The sequence below is a fragment of the Psammomys obesus genome, unplaced genomic scaffold, assembly GCF_907164565.1.
Source record: "Psammomys obesus unplaced genomic scaffold, mPsaObe1.curated_primary_1811, whole genome shotgun sequence".
NCBI lineage: Eukaryota > Metazoa > Chordata > Mammalia > Rodentia > Muridae > Psammomys > Psammomys obesus.
Window position 1 is genome coordinate 8936064 of NW_026596079.1, and position 26296 is coordinate 8962359.

Sequence of the window (26296 nt, forward strand, 5' to 3'; positions counted from 1 at the left end):
AGCCCAGGATTCCAGAAATATTATTAGACAAACATAGATGAAGGTCAGAGTGTGGTAGTGGAGAACATGGGAAGAAGTACCTGGTAGCATTATAAGACCAAAACGTACATGAAGCTCAGGTGGTCTACCAAGTATTCTATGAATGGGAGCATGTGGCTTCCAGCTTAACAAGTTAGGCACCTGGTGGTTTGGGATGAATCTGAAGATATGTTCAACTGGATCCATGGAGAGGCTGATACCAGCAGTAACAGTATGACCTTCAGCTTCCAAAGTGAAGTTCCATTCAGCTCCTTAGGTACCACTATCTCACCTGCTATGATATCTGACTTGCCCTCCCCTCATTCATCTAAGAAGGCTTATTGAATTTCTACAGTGTGACAAACATTGCATTAGCAGTGGAGATATTATGCTGAAGAAAATGAAAACTGCCTTTTGGGCCTATAGAATGAACACAGTTGAAGGAGTCATTAAACCAGCAAGTCTACACAGAAATGCAATCAGTAAGCAGTGATTGCAATTGGACCTAGCAAGAAAGGAATCAGATTCATGGATGTGGTCAGGGACCATAACAGACAAGCTGCCCTTTGCAGTCTAGTGTCACATGATTCATTTCACCTTGCATGGACCGGAGCAACTACCCACTCTCATCCCATTTACATTGTTTTTGCTCATAGAAAACTGACTCCCTAGATGAAACAAGGATCCAACAGATCTTTACTGTCAGTCAAAGTTTCTTCTGTAAACATCTCAGAGGCCTTGTCCTCCTCTCTGCTAATGCTCAATTCTGGGTTTGAACTTTCCCAACAGCAGACAGTAGTAGTCAAGAAAGGAAGACTTTCAGAATGATCTTAAAGATTACCATTTCCCCACTGGTTTTAGTTCACTGTCTTAGGGACTCACTAAATGTGTAGTTTTATGAAAAACTTTGAGTAGCCACTGTTCACCACATAGGAAGAGACTTGTGTATTTCAAAGAAGTTCATATAAAATACTAGCTGTTTTCCTAGCTAAATCAAGAGAAAAACAGATTTTTTTCCCAGAAGTTTGGGTTTACTGCTCGTCTATAATGTAACCCATGTATGAAATACAACTGCCGTAATATCCACACTTTATATGATTAAAATGAAACACCCCAAACCCAGATGCAGGCAATTTCAGCTACAGTAATGCATGAGCTTACTGGCATATTAGAGCCAGAGGACTGGGTTGAAATCATTGTTTCTGTTCTTATCAGCTAGGCAGGAGCTGTTGGTGTTGGGACATCACCTAGCCTCATATTCTTTATCTATAAGATAGAGACAGTAGAATTTAAATTCATTCCTGCAGAAAGAACTGGGCATTACTTAAACAAAGCATGTGAACAAGGACCTTGAAAAGCAGCTTAACTCTTAACACAACATTATTTGTGTTGAAGAATCTACTTGAAGCAACAATGAAGTATTTTAAAGATACTTTATGCAAAAGCCGAGTAAGCAGAGAATGAAGCTGAACTAAAAATTCTTTGCCTAAAACCAGACAGCTTATCAGAGATCCCCAACCTAGAGTGACTATTCCCATGTGCTCCACAGCTTTGGGACTTGACACGGAAGATGTATGACATCAGACAGGAAACTCTGTGCCCTGATATCCCAGAGCAGCTCAGTGCTTTAATGCTGTTTTAAAGTGTTTATTATGAGGAACAGAGCAATAGCTTCAAAGCAAACAAGCACTGTATATATCTCTCCAGAACAACATGGTCCATGGCTGAGAAGGACATAGACATGGGCAGCATGCCTCCTTGCTGTATTTTATCTCTATAGGACTGGGATTTTAAACTTTGTATATTCAAATAGACTGGCTAGGTTTCATTAGTCTGACTTTGATTCTGAGGAACTTTACTTACCATGATCAACTTATTCCCCACGGCCTCATTTCCCCATTAAAAACCCATTTTAAAGGTTTAGCTCAATTATCTGGGTTGAATGGCTGATAAGGAACTGTTTCAAATAATAGAAGCAGGCAGATAATTGGAACGATTTTTTTTATGACTGAGATAAGGAGTGCAATAAGGAGTCCTTCTAAGCATGGGGTGGGATCTTTCTCATACTTTTCATTTGAAAAGATCTTCCTGTTGAGTACAAAGAAACAACTGACATCCAAAGTCACAAAGCCTTCTCTGGCTTACCCAAGAAAGTATAAATTTAGACAGAAAAATGGATCTAAACTGAATAGAGAAGTGCAGCATAGGGAATGAAATTTAATTATATACTTCCTTCTCCCGTTAGCTTAACCGAAGAAGCATCCATTGCTGAGCAGAAGAAAAACAATTTCTAAAATTGTGTGTGGGTGTGCACTGAATCTCTTCTTAGCTCTCCTACATAGACCTCAACCATTTGTCTAGCCAAGAGAATTCTTCAGGATCCTTGAATTGGCGCTTGTCCTCAGGCACCATCTTTCTCAGCATGCTTTTTCAACCTTTGTCTCAATAATCCTTTCTCTAAATGTCCCAATTTCCCTAAATTATCCACCTAGTAATCTTTGACAAATGCTGCCCAAAAGCATCCTTTCCTGGGTCCTACAGGAAATGGAGAGCTCAGAACTGATTTACTCATGCTCTTGGGAGTAGCAGCCACTGGGTATCTCTTTCTTGTCACCATGATTAATATGCTCATCTCCATTTTCATGGCTGAGGAAACTAAAGCTCAGGGAGGCAAAGGAGATTCTTCAAGGACATACAGGTGGTGCTTTGTGAATCTATGATAAGAGCTCATTTCCAGTGCCAAGCTATGAACATACCTTGTTTTTTCTGAGAGCTCAAATTTCTTTTTTTTCAATTGTAATTAATGTTTTAATCATTTTTTAATTACATATGTTTTTTAATTTTTAATTTTTTTTTAGTATTTTTTTAAAATTTTTTATTAATTACACTTTATTCATTTTGTATCCCCCATAAGCCTCTCCCTCCTCCCCTCCTGATCCCATCCTTCCACCCCCTTCTTCACGAATGCACCTCCCCAAGTCTACTGATAGGGGAGGTTCTCCTCTCCTTTCTGATCTTAATCTATCAGTTCTCCTCAAAAGTGGCTGCATTGTCCTCTTCTGTGGCCTGGTAGGGCTGCTCCCCCGTCAAGGGGAGGTGATCAAAGAGCAGGCCAATCAGATTATGTCAGAGGCAGTTCCTCTTCCCATTACTATGTAACCCACTTGGACACTAAACTGCCATGGGCTATATCTGTGCAGGGGTTCTAGGTTATCTCCATGAATAGTCCTTGGTTGGAGTATGAGTCTCTGGGAAGTTCCCTGTGTTCAAATTATCTTGTTCTGTTGCTCTCCTTGTGGAGTTCCTGTCCTCTCCAGCACTTACTATTTCCCACTTCTTACATAAAATTCCATTCACTCTGCCCATCAGTTGGCCATCAGGCTCAGCATCTGCTTTGATAGTCTGCAGGGCAGAGACTTTCAGAGGCCCTCTGTGGTAGGTTCCTTGTTTGTTTCCTGTTTTCTTCTTCTGGCTTTCAGAAGCCCTCTGTAGAAGGTTCCTAGGTTGTTTCCTGTTTTCTTCTTCTTCAGATGTCCATCCTCTTTGCCTTTCAGGTGCGGATTGAACATTTTAGTTAGGGTCCTCTCTCTTGCTTGGTTTCTTTAGATGCATAGGGTTTGTCCTATATTGTATGTCTATATGAGTGATTATATACCGTGTGTGTCTTTTTGCTTTTGGGACAACTCACTCAGGATGATCCTTTCCAGATCCCACCATTTACCTGCAAATTTCATGATTTCCTTCTTTTTCATTTCTGAGTAATACTGCATTGTATAGATGTACCACAATTTCTGCATCCATTCTTCAGTTGAGGGGCATCTGGGTTGTTTTCAGCTTCTGGCTATTACAAATAAAGCTGCTATAAACATGGTTGAGCAAATGTCCTTATTGTGTACTTGAGAATCATTTGGATATATGCCTAGGAGTGGTATGGCTGGATCTTGAGGAAGCGCTATTCCTAGTTGTCTGAGAAAGCACCTAAATAGTGCTTTCCAGAGTGGTTGTACAAGATTACATTCCCACCAGCAGTGGAGAAGGGTTCCTCTTTCTCCACAACCTCTCCAGCATGTGTTGTCACTTGAGTTTTTCATCTTGGCCATTCTGATGGGTGTAAGGTGAAATCTCAGGGTTGTTTTGATTTGCATTTCCCTAATGGCTAATGAGGTTGAGCATTTCTTTAAGTGCTTCTCTGCCATTCGATATTGCTCTATTGAGAATTCTCTGTTTAGCTCTGTTCCCCATTTTTTAAGTGGATTACTTGGTTTGCTGCTTTTCAGCTTCTTTAGTTCTTTATATATACTGGATATGAGTCCTCTGTCAGATAAAGGGTTGGTGCAGATTCTTTCCCAATCTGTTGGCAGGCGTTTTGTTTTGATGACAGTGTCCTTTGCTTTACAGAAGCTTTTCAGTTTCATGAGGTTCCATTTATTGATTGTTGCTTTTAGAGCCTGTGCTGTTGGTGTTCTGTTCAGGAAGTTTTCTCCTGTGCTAATGAGTTCTAGGGGTATTCCCCACTTTTTTTTCTAGCCGATTTAATGTGTCTGGTTTTATGTTGAGATCTTTGATCCACTTGGACTTCAGTTTTGTGCAGGGTGATAAGTATGGATCTATTTTCATTTTTCTACATGTAGACATCCAGTTGGACCAGCACCATTTGTTGAAGATGCTATCTTTTTTCCATTGTATGGTTTTGGCGTCTTTGTCAAAGATCAGGTGTCCATAAGTGTGTGGGTTTATTTTTGGGTCCTCTGTTTGGTTCCATTGATCCACCATTCTGTTTCTATGCCAGTACCATGCAGTTTTTAAAACTGTTGCTCTATAGTACAACTTAAGATCAGGGATGGAGATACCTCCAGAAGATCTTTTATTGCAGAGGATTGTTTTAGCAATTCTGGGTTTCTTGTTATTCCATATGAAGTTGAGAATTTTTCTTTCCAGGTCTGTAAAGAATTGTGTTGGTAATTTGATGGGAATTGCATTGAATCTGTAGATTGCTTTTGGTAAAATGGCCATTTTTACTATATTAATCCTGCCAAGCCATGAGCATGAGAGATCTTTCCATCTTCTCATATCTTCTTCTAATTCTTTCTTCAGAGACTGGAAATTTTTTTCATACTAGTCTTTGTCTTCCTTGGTTAGGGTTACTCCGAGGTACCTTATGTCATTTGTGGCTATTGTGAAGGGTGTTGTTTCCCTAATTTCTTTCTCAGCCCTTTTGTCTTTTGTATACAAGAGGGCTACTGATTTTTTTTAGTTAATTTTGTATCTGGCCACTTTGCTGAAGGTGTTTATCAGCTGTAGGAGTTCCCTGGTGGAGTTTTTGGGGTCACTCACATATACTATCATATTATCTGCAAATAGTGATAATTTGACTTCTTCCTTTCCCATCTGTATTCCTTTGATCTCCTTCAACTGTCTTATTGCTCTAGCAAGGACTTCCAGCACTATGTTGAAGAGATATGGAGACAGTGGGCAGCCTTGTCTTGTCCCTGATTTTAGTGGGATTGCTTTAAGTTTCTCTCCATTTAGTTTGATGTTGGCTATAGGCTTGCTGTATATCACCTTTACTATGTTTAGATATGTGCCTTGTATCCCTGATCTCTCCAAGACTTTAATGGATGTTGGATTTTGTCAAATGCTTTTTCAGCATCTAGGGAGATTATCATGTGGTTTTTTTTCTTTCAGTTTGTTAATATGGTGGATCACATTGATGGATTTCTGTATGTTGAACCACCCCTGCATACCTGGGATGAAGCCTACTTGGTCATAGTGGATAATATCTTTGATGTGTTCTTGGATTCGGTTTGCAAGTATTTTGTTAAGTATTTTTGCATCAATGTTCATAAGAGAGATTGGCCTGAAATTCTTTTTCTTTGTTGAGTCTTTGTGAGGTTTAGGTACCAGGTGACTGTGGCTTCATAGAATGAGTTTGGTAATGTTCCTTTTGTTTCTATTTTGTGGAATAGTTTGAAGAGAATTGGAGTTAGCTCTTCTTTGAAGGTCTGGTAGAATTCTGCACTGAAGCCATCTGGTCCTGGGCTTTTTTTGGATGGGAGACTTTAGATGACCGCTTCTATTTCTTTGGAGGATATAGGACTATTTAGTTGATTTACCTGGTCCTGGTTCAGCTTTGGTAAGTCAAATCGATCAAGAAAATTGTCCACTTCATTTAGATTTTCAAATTTTTTAATTTTTATTAATTACACTTTATTCACTTTGTATCCCCCATAATCCCCTCCTTCCTCCCCTCCTGATCCCATCCTTCTACCCCCTTCTTCACGAATGCACCTCCCCAAGTCCACTGATAGGGGAGGTCCTCCTCTCCTTCCTTTTAATCTTAGTCTATCAGATCTCATTAGGAGTGGCTGCATTGTCATCTTCTGTGGCCTGGTAAGGCTGCTCCCCCCTCAGGGGGAGGTGATCAAAGAGCAGGCCAATCAGATTATGTCAGAGGCAGTCCCTCTTCCCATTACTATGTAACCCACTTGGACAGTAAACTGCCATGGGCTACATCTGTGCAGGGGTTCTAGGTTATCTCCATGCATGGTACTTAGTTGGAGTATGAGTCTCTGGTGAAGACCCCTGTGTTCAAAGTTTCTGGTTCTGTTGCTCTCCTTGTGGAGTTCCTGTTCTCTCCAGATCTTACTGTTTCCTGCTTCTTACATAAGATTCCATGCACATTGCCCAACAGTTTTTCAACCCAAGAAAACCATTGACACTTAAGAAGAACTTGATGAAAGCTTATGAAGGATACATGTGTGTGTCTTCCCACTGGCTTAACCACATCGTCACTATTTATAAATGTGCAACATGGCACCTTTGCTGGGATGACACCTACTCAAGATTCCTTGCCCATGCTATAACTTAGGTGTTGAAGTAGAAAGCCTTGCTTGAGTCACTCCTGGTCACTGTCACTCTCTCTTGTTTCTCAATAATATAGTGATCTGCTTTGATCATTTTCCCTTGAACTACAGGTTCATTATATAACATTAAAGATGACAGTCAGTAAAACCTTATTGCATATATTGAGAACTCATTTGCTTTGCTATATATGTCAATCACAGTTGCTACCACCAAGTAAGAGAACAGCGATTCTAAGTTTATTTTTCCTGCCCTTTCTTTTTCTGTGGTTAGTGACCTTAAGGAAGAACATCAACTATTTACTGATTGCTAAGTGGAAGGTGGTCCTAGTTTTACCCAGTTCATCTGACAGGACTATCAGTAGAATTAAAGCAAATCACAGGTTAGAAATTCTTAATCAAGATCAATGGAAGATTTTTCAGCAAGGATGTAACAGTGTTAGATTTTCAAGAAAACCTTTTGAAGAAAAACCCTATCTTATCGACATAGTGATTATATTCGATTATGTTAAATAATTTGTTGATAATTTGTATGAAACTGTTCTTTTTGGGTGGGCAGGAATCTGAGGAACATTTGCTGTCACTAAAGAGGAAGAGGAAGATGCCAAAAAGATAGACAAGGTCTAGGTCACATGGAACCTGACATGTCACAGTAAATACTTTGAATATTAAGTTAGTTGACTATTTTAGGAGCTTGGTGTTTAATTTCAATCTAGTTTAGAAATTATGAAAGTGGGTCCCAGAGACATTAATTGACCTGTTCAAACACTGTGCTAATAACTGGGAAGCCATGTTAAGTCTCACTTCTATTTGATTGAAAAAGAGATTATATTGTCAACGATGTACAAACTCATATTCCAGAGCTAAAGGAAATGAAATAGCTGCTTAATGGAAGATAAAATTAAGAGTGGAATATAGAACCTGGAACATTCTAGGAGGCTGTGATCAGTCTAGTAAAGTCACCGAATATATAGTATCCTCAGTAGATTCAGGGCTTTACAGTAGAATCATTTAAAATACAGTTAATGCAATGTACATATTTTATCATGGCATGGGTACAACTACCAGGATACTGTCCCAAGAACTAGATTGAAGCCAGTGGGCAGCAGAGATGAAAAGCAGTGTTTAATAGCATGGTCATGACATGACATGACATGATACAATCAAGGCAAGAAGAGAAATCACTCAAGAAAGAGCTGTGGATAAATTCACAAAAAAATTGAAGACAAAAACAGGAAATTGTTGGGAAAGATGTCACTGTTACATTGGCTATAAAATTCCCAGTAATATCAGATGTAAGACTTGTCCAGCTAAACCAAGTCTGAAGTTTTGATTCCTAAAATGGCCTAAAAAATGTTTGTTATATTGAGACTATGACTTTAGGGGGTAGTTGATATGTAACCAAAACAACTGTTACAAACACTACAGGCATTAGACAAATTAAATATGTCCAGTGGGCCATAAGTGAGAGAAAATGGCGAGTGCGGCAAAGCAGAGAATCCTTCTTTAATTAGTCTGCTGCAAATTGTCTTATTCATATCAAAACTTGGGCCTTATATTGCTATATCTCCCCAGTTTTCATTTTTTACATATTTGTGCGAGATCTTTAGATGTTCATATGTTTGCACAAATGTAACAAAGTATTCGTACTATGTGAAAATTAATTGTCCTGTGGTCTCTGGTACTGGCCATGTATAAGACTCTTCACTAATCCAACTCTATCTTGCCTTCTCTCTTCCTTCTTCAGCTTATCTTACTTTTGCGTGCATGAAGGTAGGACCAGGATCTGAATACATTACTGATTTTATGTGTGGTCCTTTCTACTGGAACAGCCTCCTTACCCGGACAAGGATCATGCATTTTATATCTCCTCTTGTTCATCTATGTCCAGCTGCAGGTTTACTTTCTGATGTGTGCTCAGTAAATATTCATTGTAGGATTAAAAGGGCATCAAAATTTGCAACACACTAGAACCTCTTGCTTCCCATAGGAGGCCCTTTGGAACTGAAGCCATAAATCTAAGTGGCACATACAATGATTAGAACTGATGGATGTATCAAATTGGGGAGCATTTTGCCTAATCCCTGGGTGATACTGGCTCCACTGCAAACCAAGGCTAATATCAAAAGCAATACTGAAAATATGCCCTAGAATATGAAAAGAGATTCCAGGCCTCAGAGACTTAATAATGCAGAACCTTGAGCTTCCCCCAACATGCAAAACATGTCAAAGGACTATTCATATTTTAGAACTTGGCTTATGAATATTTATTTCTTATATGAAGCATTCCCTGATATAATTGCCCTTTCCTCTCATCCAGTGCACATACACATGGAGTCCAGGTTCTAGTAGCACTCTCTGTATGTTTCTTTCTATAGCATTAGCCCCTGCTCTTAGCCATCTCCTCCTTTTCCCCTTCAGATGGCAGTTTCCCAGTCAATATTTACTGGTGTTGCCAGTGGTGCCTAGGAAGCTGAGAGGTCCACTCAGCTTCACTTTTGTCTAGAACCCTAGAGGTGAGTGTAGGAAGGCTGAGGGCCTCTCTATCTTGATATAAACTCAGGACTTCCTGTCTGGTCTCTTTGGTATTTAAATATTTTATATGGTTTCTTCTGGCTCCAAGAGTCTTCTGAAAATGAGGATAAGAATTGGAAAAATGTTACTTCTGCCATATAATGCTGATCAAAGCACATGCACCAGTCCAGCTTTAATGAGAGAAGAAACAGACCTGTGCTTCATTTCACTGGGATAGTGCCAAGAAGTGTTCTGTTATCTCTGATTTATTGCCACAGAGACATTTTTCATCTTCTATATCATATTATAGACAACTAGTAGCCAATGGGAACTGATAAACAGGTCAGTGATATGACAGATCCTGTACCAACAAGGAGTACCATAGATAGTAGGCTCATAAGACTACAATCAGGAGGACCATGAAGGGGACACATTCAGTGCTAAGGACCAGCAATGTTGGCAACTGTAATTAAGAGCAAATGTAATGCTGAAATGGATTCCACTGGTACTAAGGAGGCAGAATCAGCAGAGTGTGGGATATACAGATCAAGTATAGTTAAGGGAAAGTTCCAGGTGAAAAATGTTGAGATCACTGATTGAAGACCAGGCTCTTCATGCTAACAGCAAGTGCTGAGTATGCATCAGCTACCAAGACAAAGCCTGAGACATGGTACTCTTTGTTCCTCTCCAAAACTCAGCCTCAAGCAGTGGCTTTTAGCTGAAAAAAAAAAAAAAGGTGTACGTAAATTCATACACACAAATGTGTGTGACTGTACTTGATCAATATAAATGAAATAGAGATGAAATATTAGGACTTGGGATTCAGTTCTGCTTGAAATCAAATTACCATTTCTTATCTGTTTGTTTAGTTAGAGAAGAGAGAATTAGAGAAACAAATGGGATGGTTTATAATTCCATCTCAAAGTGCCCGTTTGTGATAGAAAGTTATATATATTTTCTAGCTTGAGAGGGGCAGTTGGGACTTATATTTTAATGTTCTTAAAGCTGCTTCAGTTGAAAGCCAGTGTGTTATTTGGTGATTATCATTCTGGTGTGAATGGAATTACATTTTCAGTGTTGAAATATGAGGGAGTGAGCTGAACCACCTTCAATAAATTAAACAAGGAGTGCATGGACTCAGAAATATTCTTCTACCTTCCTGTACTTTCAAGCACATGGATGAAATGGTAGAAACAGTCTATTTTTTTCCAATATTGTTGCCTCTTTAGTCTCATGTATTAGGTGGATTTGATAACCAAAATTTGAAGCTCCAAGGCCAACTGGTTGAAATTTAAGATGTAGTTAATACCGAAAAGACGATGGTTTGGTGACTGGAGAGATGGCTCAGCAATTAAGAGCACACACTGTTCTTACAAAGAACCCAAGTTTGGTTCCCAGCAACCACATCAGGTGATTCACAAACACCTATAACTCAAGCTCCATAGTATTCAATGTCTTATTCTGTTCTTCATAGGCACCTGTTATGATGAGTGTGAATATAATTGATGAAATACAAATTTTCTAATATATTTTTATTAACTTTGAAAATTTAAAACACATGTACAATGTATTATGATCATATTCATGGCCCGAATTTTCTCTATAACACCTCTCAGACTCATCCTTACCTTTGCATTCCAAGACTTAATGCGTTCTTTTAATTTTTAAACTCCATAGTATTTAATTTGTACTGTATATCAACCTCCTAGTATGGAGGCATACACTGGAGTATGGTCTATGTCCCAGGGGCTACACTCTTAAAGAAAACTGACCCTCCCTTCCCTAGATGCCATCAACTGCCAACTATCAATCCTCCTCAGTTAGGTGTCTCACGAGCCCCACCCCACTTCATGATGGAACAGGTCACATAAATGTCATAGTGTTCATATCAAACCAAATGTGTGATACAAGTCTCAAATTTTTCTAAATCCAGAATGCCTTCTGTCCAGTCTTGAGAAATCTTGGGGTAGCTTAACAGCCTTTATGAGATCTTTGGGTATAAAATAACTATATCTTTAAAAGTGAGAGATATGGTGGAGAACTGGAACACATGAGTTTCCTTTGTGTGCTACTAGTGGTATCTATAGTAACAAGAGTGCAACATAGTGTTCCTTAACTTACCTGTTCCATAAACACTCACTAATTTCTACTCAGTTCCTACTGTGGTTGAGACATGGTGCTTGGCACTGGTCATAATGTGAAAATAATCCTGCCTTCAAGGAAGTCACTGCAGCTTGCTTGTTCATCCACTCCCTTGGGCTCATTCAGAACATTGGCTTGCAATATCTGAGGTGCCTTCTCAAAGCAGCCCTCTCAGCATGGAAGAGTTTAGGGAACCTCCACCCACAAGGGACTGGCACGTTAACTCATTAGTTTAGCCTATGAACAATCAGTGCTTTTGGCTACTGGAGGCTCTCTACTAGGAAACATGGTGTTCTAGAGAACTGAATCGTTTGTTTCAGAGACTCTTTCCTAATAAATGTGATAGTCTAAAGGTCTTCTGGATTATTTTACTTAATAAACCTTATTTTACCACTGAAAACAGCCATTACCTAACTATAGTTGAGTTGCATGTAAACTCTCTCCTATTTCCCTCATCTATCATCAATATTGGTTCCTCTCTCTTGGTACCATACAAATCTTATGAACAGGTGATGTAACTCTCTACATAAGAGAACCACACAAGGGTGAAATTTGATGCTATAAGCTACAGATTCGGGGTCCGTGTTAGGGCCCAAGTGTGGGGGGGACTGCTTAGGGGACCCTACCTTTCTGAGGGGGATGAAAAGAACTCAAGAGACCAATCATCGATGCAATAGCATGAGGTTTAATTCAGCCATCGTATGATGGGGCTGCCCCACCACAAAAAGCAGCGAGGAACAGCAAAGAGAGACAGAAGTCTGAGGTTTTTAAAGGAAGGAGCGCAGGAATTGCGAGGTTGCAAGCTTGGCGACACTGGATTGGGTAGTTGACTTTTAAAATGATTGGTTCATTTTAGGCACCAAGTCCTTCTGGTCCTGCCCCAGTCTGGGTTGGGGAACTGTGATATCTGGACCGGTTACTAAGCAATGTTATCTTGTAGGGGAGGAGACCTTTCGCATTCCTTTGCAATGGGTCTTGTCTCCATTTATCCACTCCTCCTCCTGCCTTCTGTAAAAGTGGTGGGAGAATTTAGTTTAACATGGGGTATAGAATTTATAAAGAAACCTGTAAAGCTAGCCTGTTGCTTTCAGTCTGGAGACCAGGTATCAACACAGTGCCTCGTAATGCTATAGACTTAGTCTGTGACTGTAGGATCATTACAAGGATAAAAGTAGTAATGGTAATATTTACAGGGAACGTTTTAGAAGCAAAAAGGGCTGAATTCAAGCATGCCTGAATTATGTCCTACCTATTAGGCTTGGATGAATTAATTCATTTATCGGTGTCTTGGTTTCAGCATAAATCAAATGGAGATGATAATCAGAATTATGTCATAGAGTTGCTGGCAGAGATTAAATTACATAACTGCATAGATATTGCTTCTTGCCCTATCTGGCACACATCACTTGTAATCGGCAGCTAATCATATTATTATTACTGCTGTGTGGTTCCAGTGGTATTGAAATAACACAGAAATAATTATACTTCCCACAAGTTAGAAAAACAGTTTAAAAACCAAGACTATAATGAACACACAAACGAGTACACTTCACTCAGTCACCAAATGCACTATATCTGAGCAAATGGAGGCGAAATAAAAATGGTTCAACTATAATGCACATGTAAATGTATACTGTGAAATTACAGTGTAGACAGAAATGAAACAAGGCCTTCAGTCCATCCAGTGTAGCATAGCAAACACAGGGTACCCAAGTGACTGAGGCCCTCTTCCTCAACCAGCATCATTTTTTATTCAGTCTACTCATTTCAGAGTCCAATCTGATTGTGTATTAAAAATTAAAAATCATTTCATGTTCCAATGCCTAAAGAATCTTTTGATTTTAAAAACGCTGCTGATTCAGGAGAGGCAAGGTTTTACAACACTCTGTTAAAACATTAATAAAAACAGAGTTATTTTTAATTACCCAAATTCTACATGTTCTAGTAAACAATAATGAAAATTTCAGTTTCTCCAGGAAAGTGTCTGCATTTCAAAGGAAGCACACCTCTGTGGGTGTAAATGTGAAGAAAGCCTGTTTCCGCCCTCAGCACTGCTGTGAAGGTCAGGGGATCATCAGAAATGTGCCCCCATGAGATCTGTGGCTTTTGTAAACCTACAGCAGTCTAGAGTACAGACCTCTTCATTTTTATCTTCTCAAACTGCTTTCTTTGTGCTATGGCATATATATATATATATATATATTTGGAATACTAATGCAGGTTAATTTCTTTATATTTCTGTTGGAAGACCTTGCTGTTTGAGGTCACAGGGTCCATCAGGTTCGGACAGCTTTCCAGAGCTGGGAATGAGTGGAGGATTTCTTTTCTCAGCAGGGAGCTTTCTCGGCCTGAATTCAGCTGGAGAGTGTCTGTAAGCACAATTCCTACCCCTGAGGGAAGTCACTGTAGCCAAAATACAGGTTCAACTTCCTTTACAAGTACCTGGAATTCCTGGTATGTAAATAAAGCATTCCTGGCACCTCCATCCCTAGCCAATAGTTTTTGTTTATCCCTGAATAAAGTTGAGCAGTTTCACTGAAGGTAGTCCAGGAAAGTCATTCATACTTAGGACTGTTAGAACCCACCTCCTGCTCCCCTTTCCCTAGTGGACCAGTGGCCAGTGATCCACCTGGGGAGGGAGGGACTTATATATTTCCAGTGCCATTCCCCTACCACACAGGCAAAACAGCAGCTCTGTAAACTCTCAACATTCGTGAGTGGCAGCTATGTGTCTTGGAAGACACACAGTGAAAATTTTGTTGTTTAATTCCTAATGAGGGTTCATGAAATTTGTAGCAAAAGGTGATGGCTGGAAAACCAAACTTGTTTAGAGAATGACCATAGCTGTGCTTGTTCAGGGGTGTTTTATTTTGTTCTTTTAAACTGGACAAAAATACCATACTTCTTCAAAACAGTCTGAGTCCTTTCCTTTTGGCCTTGTACATCCAAAGCAGACACCTGGTGGTGCTGGAGAGAAGGGTGACATCAAGGTGTCTTCACATCTTTGGCATGTGGTTATTTTATTTTATTTTTTTCTCCTTACGAGCTTGTGGGATTTTCTCTGCAAGAATCTAAAATTGCACCTTTCCCTAACAAAACATGTTTTCCTTAAACTAAGAAAATTAAAGGTGACTCTTGGGTGGTCACACCGCTTAGCAAGCAGCAGTTTGGGATTAACAGTCAGGTTTATCTATGATTCCTTCCTCCATATCAGAAGCTAGCATATGTTTTCTATAATGAGCCAGAGAATAAATATTGGAGAGTTTTCTGTGTCTTACCACCTCTGCTAAACTCTTGTTGGTCATGCAAAGTCACCACAGACAATGTATAGATGATGGAAATGTCCATTTTTCACTAAAAATTTTATTATAGACAAGTGTCTGAACATAAAATGTTTGTAAGTCAAAATATTTTTATTTTAACCATATAAAACATAAAAATGACTCCTAGTTGCCAAATCATTGTAGTGGTGATAATTGAATACAGTGCCTCAGCCTTCTGGGAAGCCTGATTCTGAAGGAAACACCAGGCTGTGGGTATATTCCACTGTTTGGGAAAATTAGGGATAAAAAATGAGTAATAAAAGTGAGTAATAAGCTGAGCATTGGTAGCACATGCCTTTAATCCCAGCACTCAGGGAGGCAGAGGCAGGTGGATGTCTGTGAGTTCAAGGCCAGCCTGTTCCACAAATTGAGTCCAGGACAGCTGAGGCTACACAGAGAAACCCTTTCTCAAAGCAAAACAAACAACCCCCTACCCTGAGTAATACATACATTTAAATGAGAGAAATATTGTCTTAACTACTTCACCATTCCCCTAAAATGTAGAGTTTGTTTTGTTTTGTTTTGTTTTGGGGTGGGGGGTGTTTGTTTTGTTTTTATATTGATCTCAGTATCTTTTTTTTTTTTTTTCTATTGCCTTCATACAAATGAAGGTAAAGTATTGGGGAATGATTTCTGTAAAGTCACAAAAGTAGTGAAGACAAGGATCTGTTAAGCTCAAGTCTCAGGGACCCCTAAGAACACCAAGGAGTCTATTCCTATGCAAATGCAGTAGGGTCTTTTATTACAAGCTTGAGCCCAATCATCGCACACTGTCACCAATGCAGAAATGTAGGTGTAGAGATCCGAGCTCAGGAGAAGGAGGGTTTTTATTAGTTTATAGTGAAGTTTGGGAAATCACAACTTAGCAGTTACACAATTTGGTGACATTCAGTAAGGGCAAGCTTGTTTCAAGGTGACTGTGGCTAACCAAAAATTGAGCAAGCTATTTATAGACCTCAGGAATGTTAGGTATTTCTGTGCCATGACAGTTCTAATACCAGGTAGGTAGGCTGCCCAGCTCAGATGCCCCACCCTGAGATAAGATATCTTCCTATTCTTGTGATTACCTACAGGCTATTCCTTGGGTAGGGAATTTTATTATCTTCTTCCTGTAATTGGTGACCTATGGTCTAGTTCCTGGTGACTTTAGGGGTGGAGGTCACTAGTTCTTTGTGACTTTGGGGGTGGCTTAGGGTTAGGGTTAGGCCTGGTTCTCTTAGAACCAAATGTGAAGCTGTTCTTGAACTCAATGCTCCTGACTGAAGCCAGCATATTCCATAAAAAAAAAAAAAAAAAAGGAAACACTCAATGCCTCCATAATCCTCATTATAGTCTCTAAAACAGCTTTTCACGAAAACAGCCACAAATTCCATCTTAAAGCCAATTCCTGAGGGGAAAAATACCTGCTGGGTATTTTTGCTTTTTATTTTTTTAAGCAAGTTTCTGTATCAAATACTTGGAGAGCCACCTAAACTGTCTGCACCCAGACACTTTATACATGTCTGGAGACATGGCTGAATGCTACTGTCTGCTCTGAAAATGTAAGGACTAAGTCATCTTCAGATAAACAGAATATTGCCTTAGTTGCAGAAGGAAATGAAACACAGCAAATGCCAGTCTCTGTTTTTTTTAAATTAATTTATTGTTTTTATTAATTACAATTTATTCATTTTGTATCCCAGCTGTAAACCCCTCCCTTGTCACCCCCCAATCTCACTCTTCCTCCCTCTTCTCCTCCTATGCCCCTCCCACAGGCCACTGTTAGAGAGGTCCTCCTCCCCTTCCATCTGACCCTAGCCTATCAGGTCTCATCAGGACTGGGCTAGTCTCTGTTTTCTTGAACTCTTTTCTCTAGCATAGAAAGAAATAGAAGAAAGACTCCAATCTTTCTGAGGTCACTGATGCAGAGCTCAAAAGAGCCTGTAGTTTGAAAGTCAATTCTCAATCCACAATAGGTCTTAAAATAAGCTTTATGACAACATATGGCAGAATCAGACCCTTATTACCTCCTCTCCATGATGTGAAGTGCTGCAAGGATACAATGTAAACTGTTATGTTGTGCAATATAGAAACTTTAGGTGTCAGTAGAGAGAACTCAACACTGGAAAGCCAATCCAAGTTCTGGCCCATGAGTCCATGCTCAGGTTTCTTTCTAAAGCCAGGAAAGAATTATTAAAATACTAACCACAGCTCCCTGGGTGGCAGAGAGGACAGCAAACATGTATTTCTAGATGCAACTTGTTTTTAGAAACTACATGTGAGCTGTGTTTGGAATCGAATTGTGGATATTATTAACTGAAGCTTCTGAAACAGAAAAAATAACCTCTAACTCCTTGTCTGTTCCCCTTTTATCAAGAGTACATATTTCTATGTTGGTGAAGTCGCTATGCCTCATCTTTCCCTGTTTCGCCCTCCCAAGAGAAGGATGTTTATCTGAATGAACAGACTTCAGAATACCAAGTACCCAAGTTTAGAAGCAAGCAGAGTTAAAGCTACATACTAGTTACTTTTCTCATTGCTTTAACCAAAGGCTTGGCAGGAATTAAGGGAAGGGGAATTAATTTTGTCCCATTTTTTAATTATTTGTTTGTTTGTTGCTTACATGTTCTGACAGTGTACAGCTGGTATCTCAATCCTTCCCTTAGCTTATGGTGTCCTGCATCTTCTAGATTGTTTATTTAGTTGTCTATTTATTTAGTCATTCATTCATCTGTTCATTAATTCATCTACATATCTATGTCGCTATCTATGTCTCTATCTGTCTATCTATCTATCTATCTATCTATCTATCTATCTATCTTCTATCTATTTTTCTATCTATCTACTTATCTATCTGAGAAAAATGATAGCTATATACCAGAAGATGACCTTGAACTACTGATCTTCCTGCTTCTACATTTTGAGTGTTGAAATGACAGGTGTGTGCCACTACAGTTGGCTTTTGTGTCCTGGAGATTAACTCAGATAATTCTAGTCTATTGTGGTGAGAAAGGTATTGTAAAGTTCATGGTAGCAGAAGCATTTGGCTGGATGATCTCACAATTGGCTAGTCAGGAAGCAGAGGAATTCTATAGCTCACCTCAACTTCTCCTTTTTATTAAATAGAGAACTCTACCCCAGGGGTGGTAAGCCCTATATTCAGGATAAATCTTCCCCTCTTGATTAAAAGTCTCTGGAAACACCTTAGCAGATAAGCCTAGAGGTGTGTCTTCCAAGTGGTCCCAAATCTACACAAACTGACCATCACAATCCACAGGTAAGGATGTTTGCTTCCTCTGTCCCTCAAAAGAAGGAAACTGTAAACTGTTTCCCCTAGTGCAGGATTCCATCACCTTCTGTGTACTCTCTGTCTATGCCTCAGAAGTGGCGCAGACAGGGATGACCCTTCTACCAGGTTTAGTCTACCTCTGTTTCATGTTTGCTTGTTACTTCTCAGCATCAACAAGAGGGGACAAGAAACTATATCAGTCTCTATCTCTCTAAATACCTGCTTTATCACTATCCAATCATTTCTCTATCCAAAGTACACTCAGGAGGGTGGTCAAATCCCAAGAATTGGAAGTCAATAAGAGAAACAACAACCTATTAGACCTTGAACCAGGCCATATACTTTGGGCCAGCCTTATAGAATTCTAATGAAATAATACCTTTTGTGTCCTGTCTATTGGTTTCCTGTGTGTAAGACTCCTTATAGAATTCACAGGTAAAGAAAATGCAAAATACAGTCGAGTTTTAGGATTCCAACAATTTCCCAGAAGTCTCTGTATTATAATTAATATAATAATTAACTTTACTAATGCTCTTGAGCTGGTTCTCTAAGAAACAAATTCAGAGTAACCAGATAGAGGTTGTATTGATAAGTCAGGGTGTGGTCTTTCAGAGTTTCCATTCCTTCTAGTATCTTTCTGGAATCTAATCAAGCTCAAATTTCATTTCTTGCTTATCCAACAAAGCAAGAAAAGCCTCTGGAATGTTTTTAATTAAATCTGAGTTTCAGAGTCACACTGTTTTAAAGTCAGCCTTGCTTTTTGCCTCATCGGTAAACTTGAATTTTAAAAGCCTGCCTAACCAAGCTTACAAAATTATTGTGGGAATAAAATACACATGGAGGTTGGCAAGTACTTGGGAAATAATAGGACATATAAAACAATAAAAATACACTATTTAGCAGAATATGTCTACTGAATAAGAATTGTAGTATAAAACAAAATATAACAACTAATTCTATTTCCTTGAGCACCAGTATTTCTAGCTCCCTATTAATCTTCTCTTCAGTCCCATGTCTGGACTTTTCTAATCTAATTTACTTTTGCATTTAGGGAGTTGTTAAATTATTTGGAACAGAGGTCTTTAAACACACACTCAGCACCAATGACTCCAAATCACTTTATTCTTTTCTTGATAAACCTTGTCTGCCCCCCCCCAAAAAAAAAAAAAAAAACAGAGGAGAGATGTGAGCAAATGTAGTAAAAGAAATCGCAGGCTTTAAAAAAGGGTTCTAGCTTGCAGAGAGTGACTTTTGCTTTGAGAAAATACATTTCTCCAAAGCCAGAGAAAGGAATATCACTCATCTGATGGCCAGGTGGGTGTGCGACCTTTACAGTTCAGTGCATTAACCTTCATCCAGACCGCAAGAAACTGTGCGAGCTGTCTAGCAGCAGGTTTGGGGAGCATTCTAGAAGGGTGGGCAGTCTAGCCTCTTGCCTCACAGATTACGGTGTGTAGCTAAAATATTTACTGTGACACACCAAGCTGGGATGTGTCAGTGACTATTAGAAGCACAATAAATAAATGATGTTGCCTTTCTGCATTCAAGTTCACAGAGCATGAGGGAATTACTGATGTATTGATTCCATTTCACTGAATTTCTGGGTCATTTTCCCCATGTTTTCTACTATCTTGAAGTCCCCCACCCATGCTTAGACTTAATCCACCCTGCTCATCCATCTCATAGGAACTTTTCCTTTCTGCCTCCACATATACCCCACCCTTTTTCCCTTTTTCTTAAAAAAAAAAAAGCTTTTAAACATTTATTTATTCACTTTGTATCCTGATCAGAGGCTCCCTATTCTCCTTCCCGTATATTTCTCAGCTAGAGGAGCCCCTTACCCACCTATCACAGCTCACTAAGTCACATCAGGATTGAGCCTGTCCTCTTCCCCTGTGGCATGGCTAGGCAGCCCCCTTCAGGGAGGGAGTGATCAGAAAGCAGGCAATCTAGTCCACATCTTGGAAAGTCAGTCTACGTCACACTTTAACTTAATCATAACTTCCTCTAGAGGACTTCCTGTCACCGAATCTTGCCTTGTAAACTTAAAACAACAACAACAACAAAAACCTTTAAAATTGTAATAAAAATGTCAAGAATTCTCAAAGAGCCTGGCCAATTCATTGTTATATAGAGATAAAATAATTTCAGCTGTATTAGTTTAACTTAGATTCCTGACTGATTTACTGCATTTGTCTGTCCCTCATTCTTTAGCTCAGTGAGACTGTTTTTGTTGTTGTTGTTGTTGTTTTAACATTCAAATAAACCACAGTGCACATTCTGATGTTCTGAAACTCTGCCTCAGCTCTCTATGGTGTCAAGTCTTCATGATCTGGCTATTATTTACTTTCCTGGCCTTGATCTTTTCTCTTTTTTAATGTTAAACTAGAGGCAGACAATAAAGTGGTAAAAATAAATTTTATTCAGAAATGAGCTCAATTCAGAATCCAGCAAGGAAAGAGGGTTCCTATCACAGTAATGGAAGGAGGCAGGTAGTGGATGGAAAGTCACCAGGAGGACACATCAAAATGAGGAAATCCTTTTTACAGGACAGTCAGAATCTTGCTGAAGACAGGCTAGGATAATCTCATATCAGAGGTACCAGGGTAGTGGGGTGAGGCATTTCATCAGCTACTGAATTTGACCAAATTCAGTAAAGGTCTGAGGTTGGACTATTTAAGAAAGAGATTCCATGCTACAGAGAGGGCAAATCTTACCAGTTCCTTAGGACCTGGGCGTGGGGGTTGGAGGACAGGCAGGAAGGCCTTAGCCTTCCTAAAAAATCCAGGGAAAATCAGTTCAATTCCATTCGTTGGTAACTCCTGTGAGCACACTAGGAAGATCCCATCCTTCCTAGGGCCTGACACATGGGAAACTGTATCAGCGAAAAGGGAATAACCAAACCTTCCACAGATTGTGGACATAGACTCTGACTGAAATGAATAAATGAATTCTAGAGGATTCAAACTGCCACTCACTCAACAATAAGAGGATAAGGTATGCAAATGGAGGCGAGAAATAGATTTAGGTCCAGTCTCTCCAATGGGCACATCGGTTCCCAAACCCACCTTGTTCCCCAGTTACACAATGCAAAGTCGGGCTAGTTACACATGGCACTTGGCAGAATTCCATCTCTGTTCTGTAAAGTTCCTGATCCTTCTTGTCATGGACATTTTCTCCACACAGAAGATGGCTATTCAGAGCAATAAAAAACTGACTTTTATACAGGAGTCTTGTCAATAAAGTTTACACTTGAAGATTGATAGTAAAGGAAGAATAAAAAAATCTGTATGCAATTATGGAATCACTAAGAGTTTTATAACCATGGGGTAGAAAGTTGTGTTGGAGCATAAATACTAATTAGAATAGGACACATATTACGCTCTGACAAGAATCTGGGATGAATGATGATGGTGGCCTTCCTTCCAATCTAGATCAAAGCTCACAGAAAGAGAGAGAGAGAGCTGAGCTTGTCTATGGCATACCCACTGACCAAGGAGACAAAAAAAAACGGCAGCATTTTATGACTCAGGAAAACAGGTGGAGGAGGAACAAGCAACTAATAAGCTTAGTCTATAGCACCAGTAGAGCACAGTCCCAAATACTTTTAGTTAGGAAAAGTGCTCCACATAACTGCAGGGGCGTGGGTACCAAGTATGTACTTTTATGTGTGCTAAACTCAGGGGGGTCACATCAGATATAAGCATGTGTTAATACAGCAGGCAGGGCTGTGAGGTTTCTGGTCTGGCCCTCATTTTCAGATTCCTTCTGCCACACTCCTGACAGGGTGTGGTCATCTCTACTGGTGAAGAACTTGCTACACCTAGTGGCATATTATCCCATGAGTGGATTAAGTCCTTCCACTGGTATTATCATGAGGTCGCTCCCTATCATCCTTAATGGTTAAGATTTCCATTTTCTGACACCTTGAAATGCAGCAGTCTTCTCAAGCAGTTGAAAGAAATTCTGTTAAAAGTAAAGAATCTCATATCACACTCAAAATAACTGTAACTGGTCCCTGGCCTATCTGTATGCACATTGAAGTTTGCACATTAATCTATGTCTAAGTCTGTTCAGGCTGTTATAATAAACTACCACAAATGGGTGGTCTTAATCAATAAATATCTGTTTCTCACAGTTTTGGAAGCTGGAAAGGTCAGGATCTTTCTGAAGATTTGGTGTTCAGCAAGGGCCTGCTTCCTGCTTCTGAACTGTCTTCCTACTGTGTCCTCACATGGTGGAAGAAGTGAGAGAGACCCATGTGAGATCTCTTCCATAAGAGATGCACCTCCTGACTTACCTATCCCTTGCACCTTCCAGGGCTATCACTCCAGTGGGGGGTGTCACGTTCTCATGATACATTTTGAGGAAATGTAAGCATTTCCTTGACTATTATATGCAGATACAAAGTGGATTCTGATATGGGACTCACAGGTTACTCCCTCAGCATTCTACAGAGGCCTCATGTCTACATCAAAAGGTATCAGGATCAGGCTGAGGAGATGGCTCATTAAGTAAAGCTCTTGTTGTGCTCATGTGAGGCCACAAATCCACTTAAAGCTGAATATCGTAGTGAACATCACTCCTAGAATATTGTGCCTACATGAGAGACAGAGACAGTAGAGTACCTGGCGTCTCATAGGCCAGCCAGCTTGGTACATACAATGTGGACAATGAAGAGATTCCATGTTCAACAATGTGGAAGGTGAGGACTGACCCTTCAAGTTATCTTCTGACTCCTGTGTGCACGCCCCCATGTGTGTGTCCACATGAATGTGCACACACACAAACACATGCATACTTACGTACATTACACATACAGACACAAGCAAACACATATGTACATCTCTCTCTTACACACACTCTTTTTAAAAAGACATCAGGGTCAGCAAAAGAAAAAGGGATTAAGTCACACTTTTATAATCTACTTTAACAAAAATAACTGCTGGACTGCTTTTATTATACTGTTCTCCACAAATGAGACCAACAAGCTCTGGTAGGTAAAAATCAATTCTGTTTCACTTTAATGCAGCTGCTTATGAACTGTACGCTAAATTTGCCTCATGAAATTATCTCTCATGTAAAAGTAAGTTAAAATGAGCACAAGCTTGCTCATTTAAAATAAATTGGCCAACTATTGCTCAATTTTAAGCCTGCTGTGTCCTGCTTCTTGGGATGGTGATAATGAGATAAAGCATATTCTGTGGCCGTCCTTGGTCAGGTCCCCTGAGCAAAGGATAGTCTATTCCAAACTTGGGCCCAACAACAAAGGCAAGCTGTAAGGGGTGTGCTTGTTCACTGCAGCTAAGAGATAAGGAAATGAATTAAACCAATTTGAAGGGACCTACAAAATCAGAGACAGAGAGTGTCTAGACACTATCACAAAAATGAAATGTAAGGCACAGTGAAAACTGCATGGCAGTGTCTGAGACAGGGTGTGCTTCTAAATGACAAACATTGTTCTTTGAACAGAACAGAAAACAGGAAAAAAAAATAGCCAGGAGAGATGGCTGAGAGGATAACCTGCTTGCCACAGGAACATGAGGATCTGAGTTGGAACTCCTAAAACCTACATGAAAGCCCAGAAGTACAATATGCATCAGTGCATATACTTATTTATAACTTTTATTAATGATTAATAGCCCATAACACATTTAATATCACATAGTTATCCATTCAACTATTGATGTTGCTTTGGACCATTTGCAGTTTTAGTTATTATGAACAAAGTCACTATGATCATTTTCGTGTGTACTTGGTTGTATGTGTACATGCATATTAGAGTGTATGTGAGATGTGTGCATACGTGTGAGTGCAAGCCCGTGTACATTCTTGAGGCCAGAGGAGAGCATCAGGTGTCCTCCTCCATAACTGTGTTTCAATCTTCCAGGGTCAGTCTCTAGCTGATTCCTGAACTCATATTTTTAGACTGCCAACCAGCACCCTACAGAAGTCATATTGGTTCTCCCCACTCAGTGCTAGGGTTACAGGGCACAAGATGGTACCTAGCTTTTAGGCAGGTGCTGATATCTGAACTTCAAACCTTGTCCTGTACAGCAAGAACTCTCAACCACTGATCCATCTCTCTAGACCACTTACATATGTTTGTATACACATACATCTTTATTTCTCTTAAGTAGATTCCAAAAAGTTCAATTTTTTAATTTATTCACTTTACATCTAAATTGTAGCCCCTCCCTCCTCTCCTTCGGGTCTCATACTCCCATACTCATCCCCCTATCCCCGATCTCCTACTCCTCAGAAAAGAGAAGCTCTCCCACCAACCCACCCCAGCACTTCAAGTGGCATAAGGATGAAGAGAGGGAATAAAGTAGGAGAGGGAGTACTGAGGGAGATGAGGATGGGGATCAGATGTGGAGGAGCAGGGGTGAGAGGACAGAGGACTTGGAGAGAGAAGGGAAACAGAAGGGCCAAGGCATCTCTGAGACAAGCTGGAAACCTATGGCAGGGACAGGGTAGGCTCCTAGGAGGATATGGTGGTGACTCTCGCTGAGACTTCTAGTAGTGGGGTTTATGAATAGTGAAGAGCTACCTTCTAACTAGACAAGACTTCTAGTAGATAGAGGGGAACACCAACCAACCCATGAAAACTTTGACCCAAAATTAACCCTGCCTGTAAGATATGCAGGAATAGAGAGCTAGAGGAGAGATTGAGGGTATGTCTGTCCAATTCCTGACCCAACCCTAGACCTAGCCCATGGGAGGAAGCCAACATGGACATTATTAGCAATATTCTGCTGTGCTTACAGACAGGAGCCTAGCATAGCTGTCCTGTGAGAAGCTCCACTCAACAGTGGATCCAATCAGATGCTGATACTCAGCCAAACACTGGGCTGAGCACAAGGAGCCTTGTGAAAGACTGGGGGAAGGCTAGAAGGACCCAAGGGGACAGGAGCTCTACAAAAAAGAACAACAGAGTCAACTTACTTGGACCCAGGGTGGAGGGCTTGTGGAGCCTGAAGCACCAACCAACGACCATGCATGGAATGAGCCAAGGCCCCCTACATGTATGTGACCCAGAAAGAATTCAATTTTTATGAGACAGATTTCTCATAACAGTTATAACATGTTAAAGTTTTATTCTCCAGAAAGAACATGATTAATAGAGTGTTTAACTGTTGTGATCTGGTTCGTGTTTTCACCTACTTTCTATATAACATACATATATGAGTAAATATTTAATTAGTTTCTGAAGTGGTTGTGTTGTTCAGGGCATTATGTCCTCATCAAAATCTGGTGTTATATATTGTTCTAGACCGAACATGTTGCCCCCTAAATTTATATGATAAAGCTAAGACTCCATTGTGATGAGGCACAGAGAGATTTTTGGGAGGTAAATGAATTTAGGTAAGGTCCTAATGATGGGGATCATGGGGATCATGTGGTAGGATTTGAGTCCTCATAGAAGCATAAAGAGGGATGAAAACCTCCCCCAACCCCCACACTACAGCATGTGAAGTCTCAGGGAGGAGAGTATGATCTCAAAGACAAAACAAACTCTTACCAGAAATTGCTTCAACTAGGAACTTGGTCTTTGGATTTCTCATTATTGAAAACTGTAGATAATAAATATATTTTTTAAAGAAATACAGTCTGTGACATTTTGTTGGAAAATCATGACCAGACTAAGATATTTAGTTTTTTTGACATAACACCCTGAAACAAGAGTAATCAAGCTTAAGATAACTAATTGAAAACCATAAACAAGAGCACATTTAAATAAGGAAATTTAATATAATTGAGAACAAAATGCCATTTTATTGAAATATACAAAAGAGTTGAGGATAAATGGCATGCACAAAGGAAGAAATTGAAACTACACAAAGGCAACAAGTTGCAAACATGACAGATATCTTAATAACATTTTAAATGTATTAAGAACATTTGAAGAAGCAAAGAGAGACCATTACAGAAAACCACTATAGGTAGTAAAGCAGTGATGAACTGGAACAGGGTATCCAGCCCCAGCGGATACATCGGCAACACAACTCTTGTATGTAACCTCCAGGGAACATTGTAGAAGAGAAGTAGAAAGACTGTTAAGAGCCAGAGGCCTAGGAAGTCTGTGAGATTGTATCTCCTAGAAATGACAGTCATTCTAACTCAGAAGAGGGAAATCTCAATGTGTCTCATCTACACACACACACACA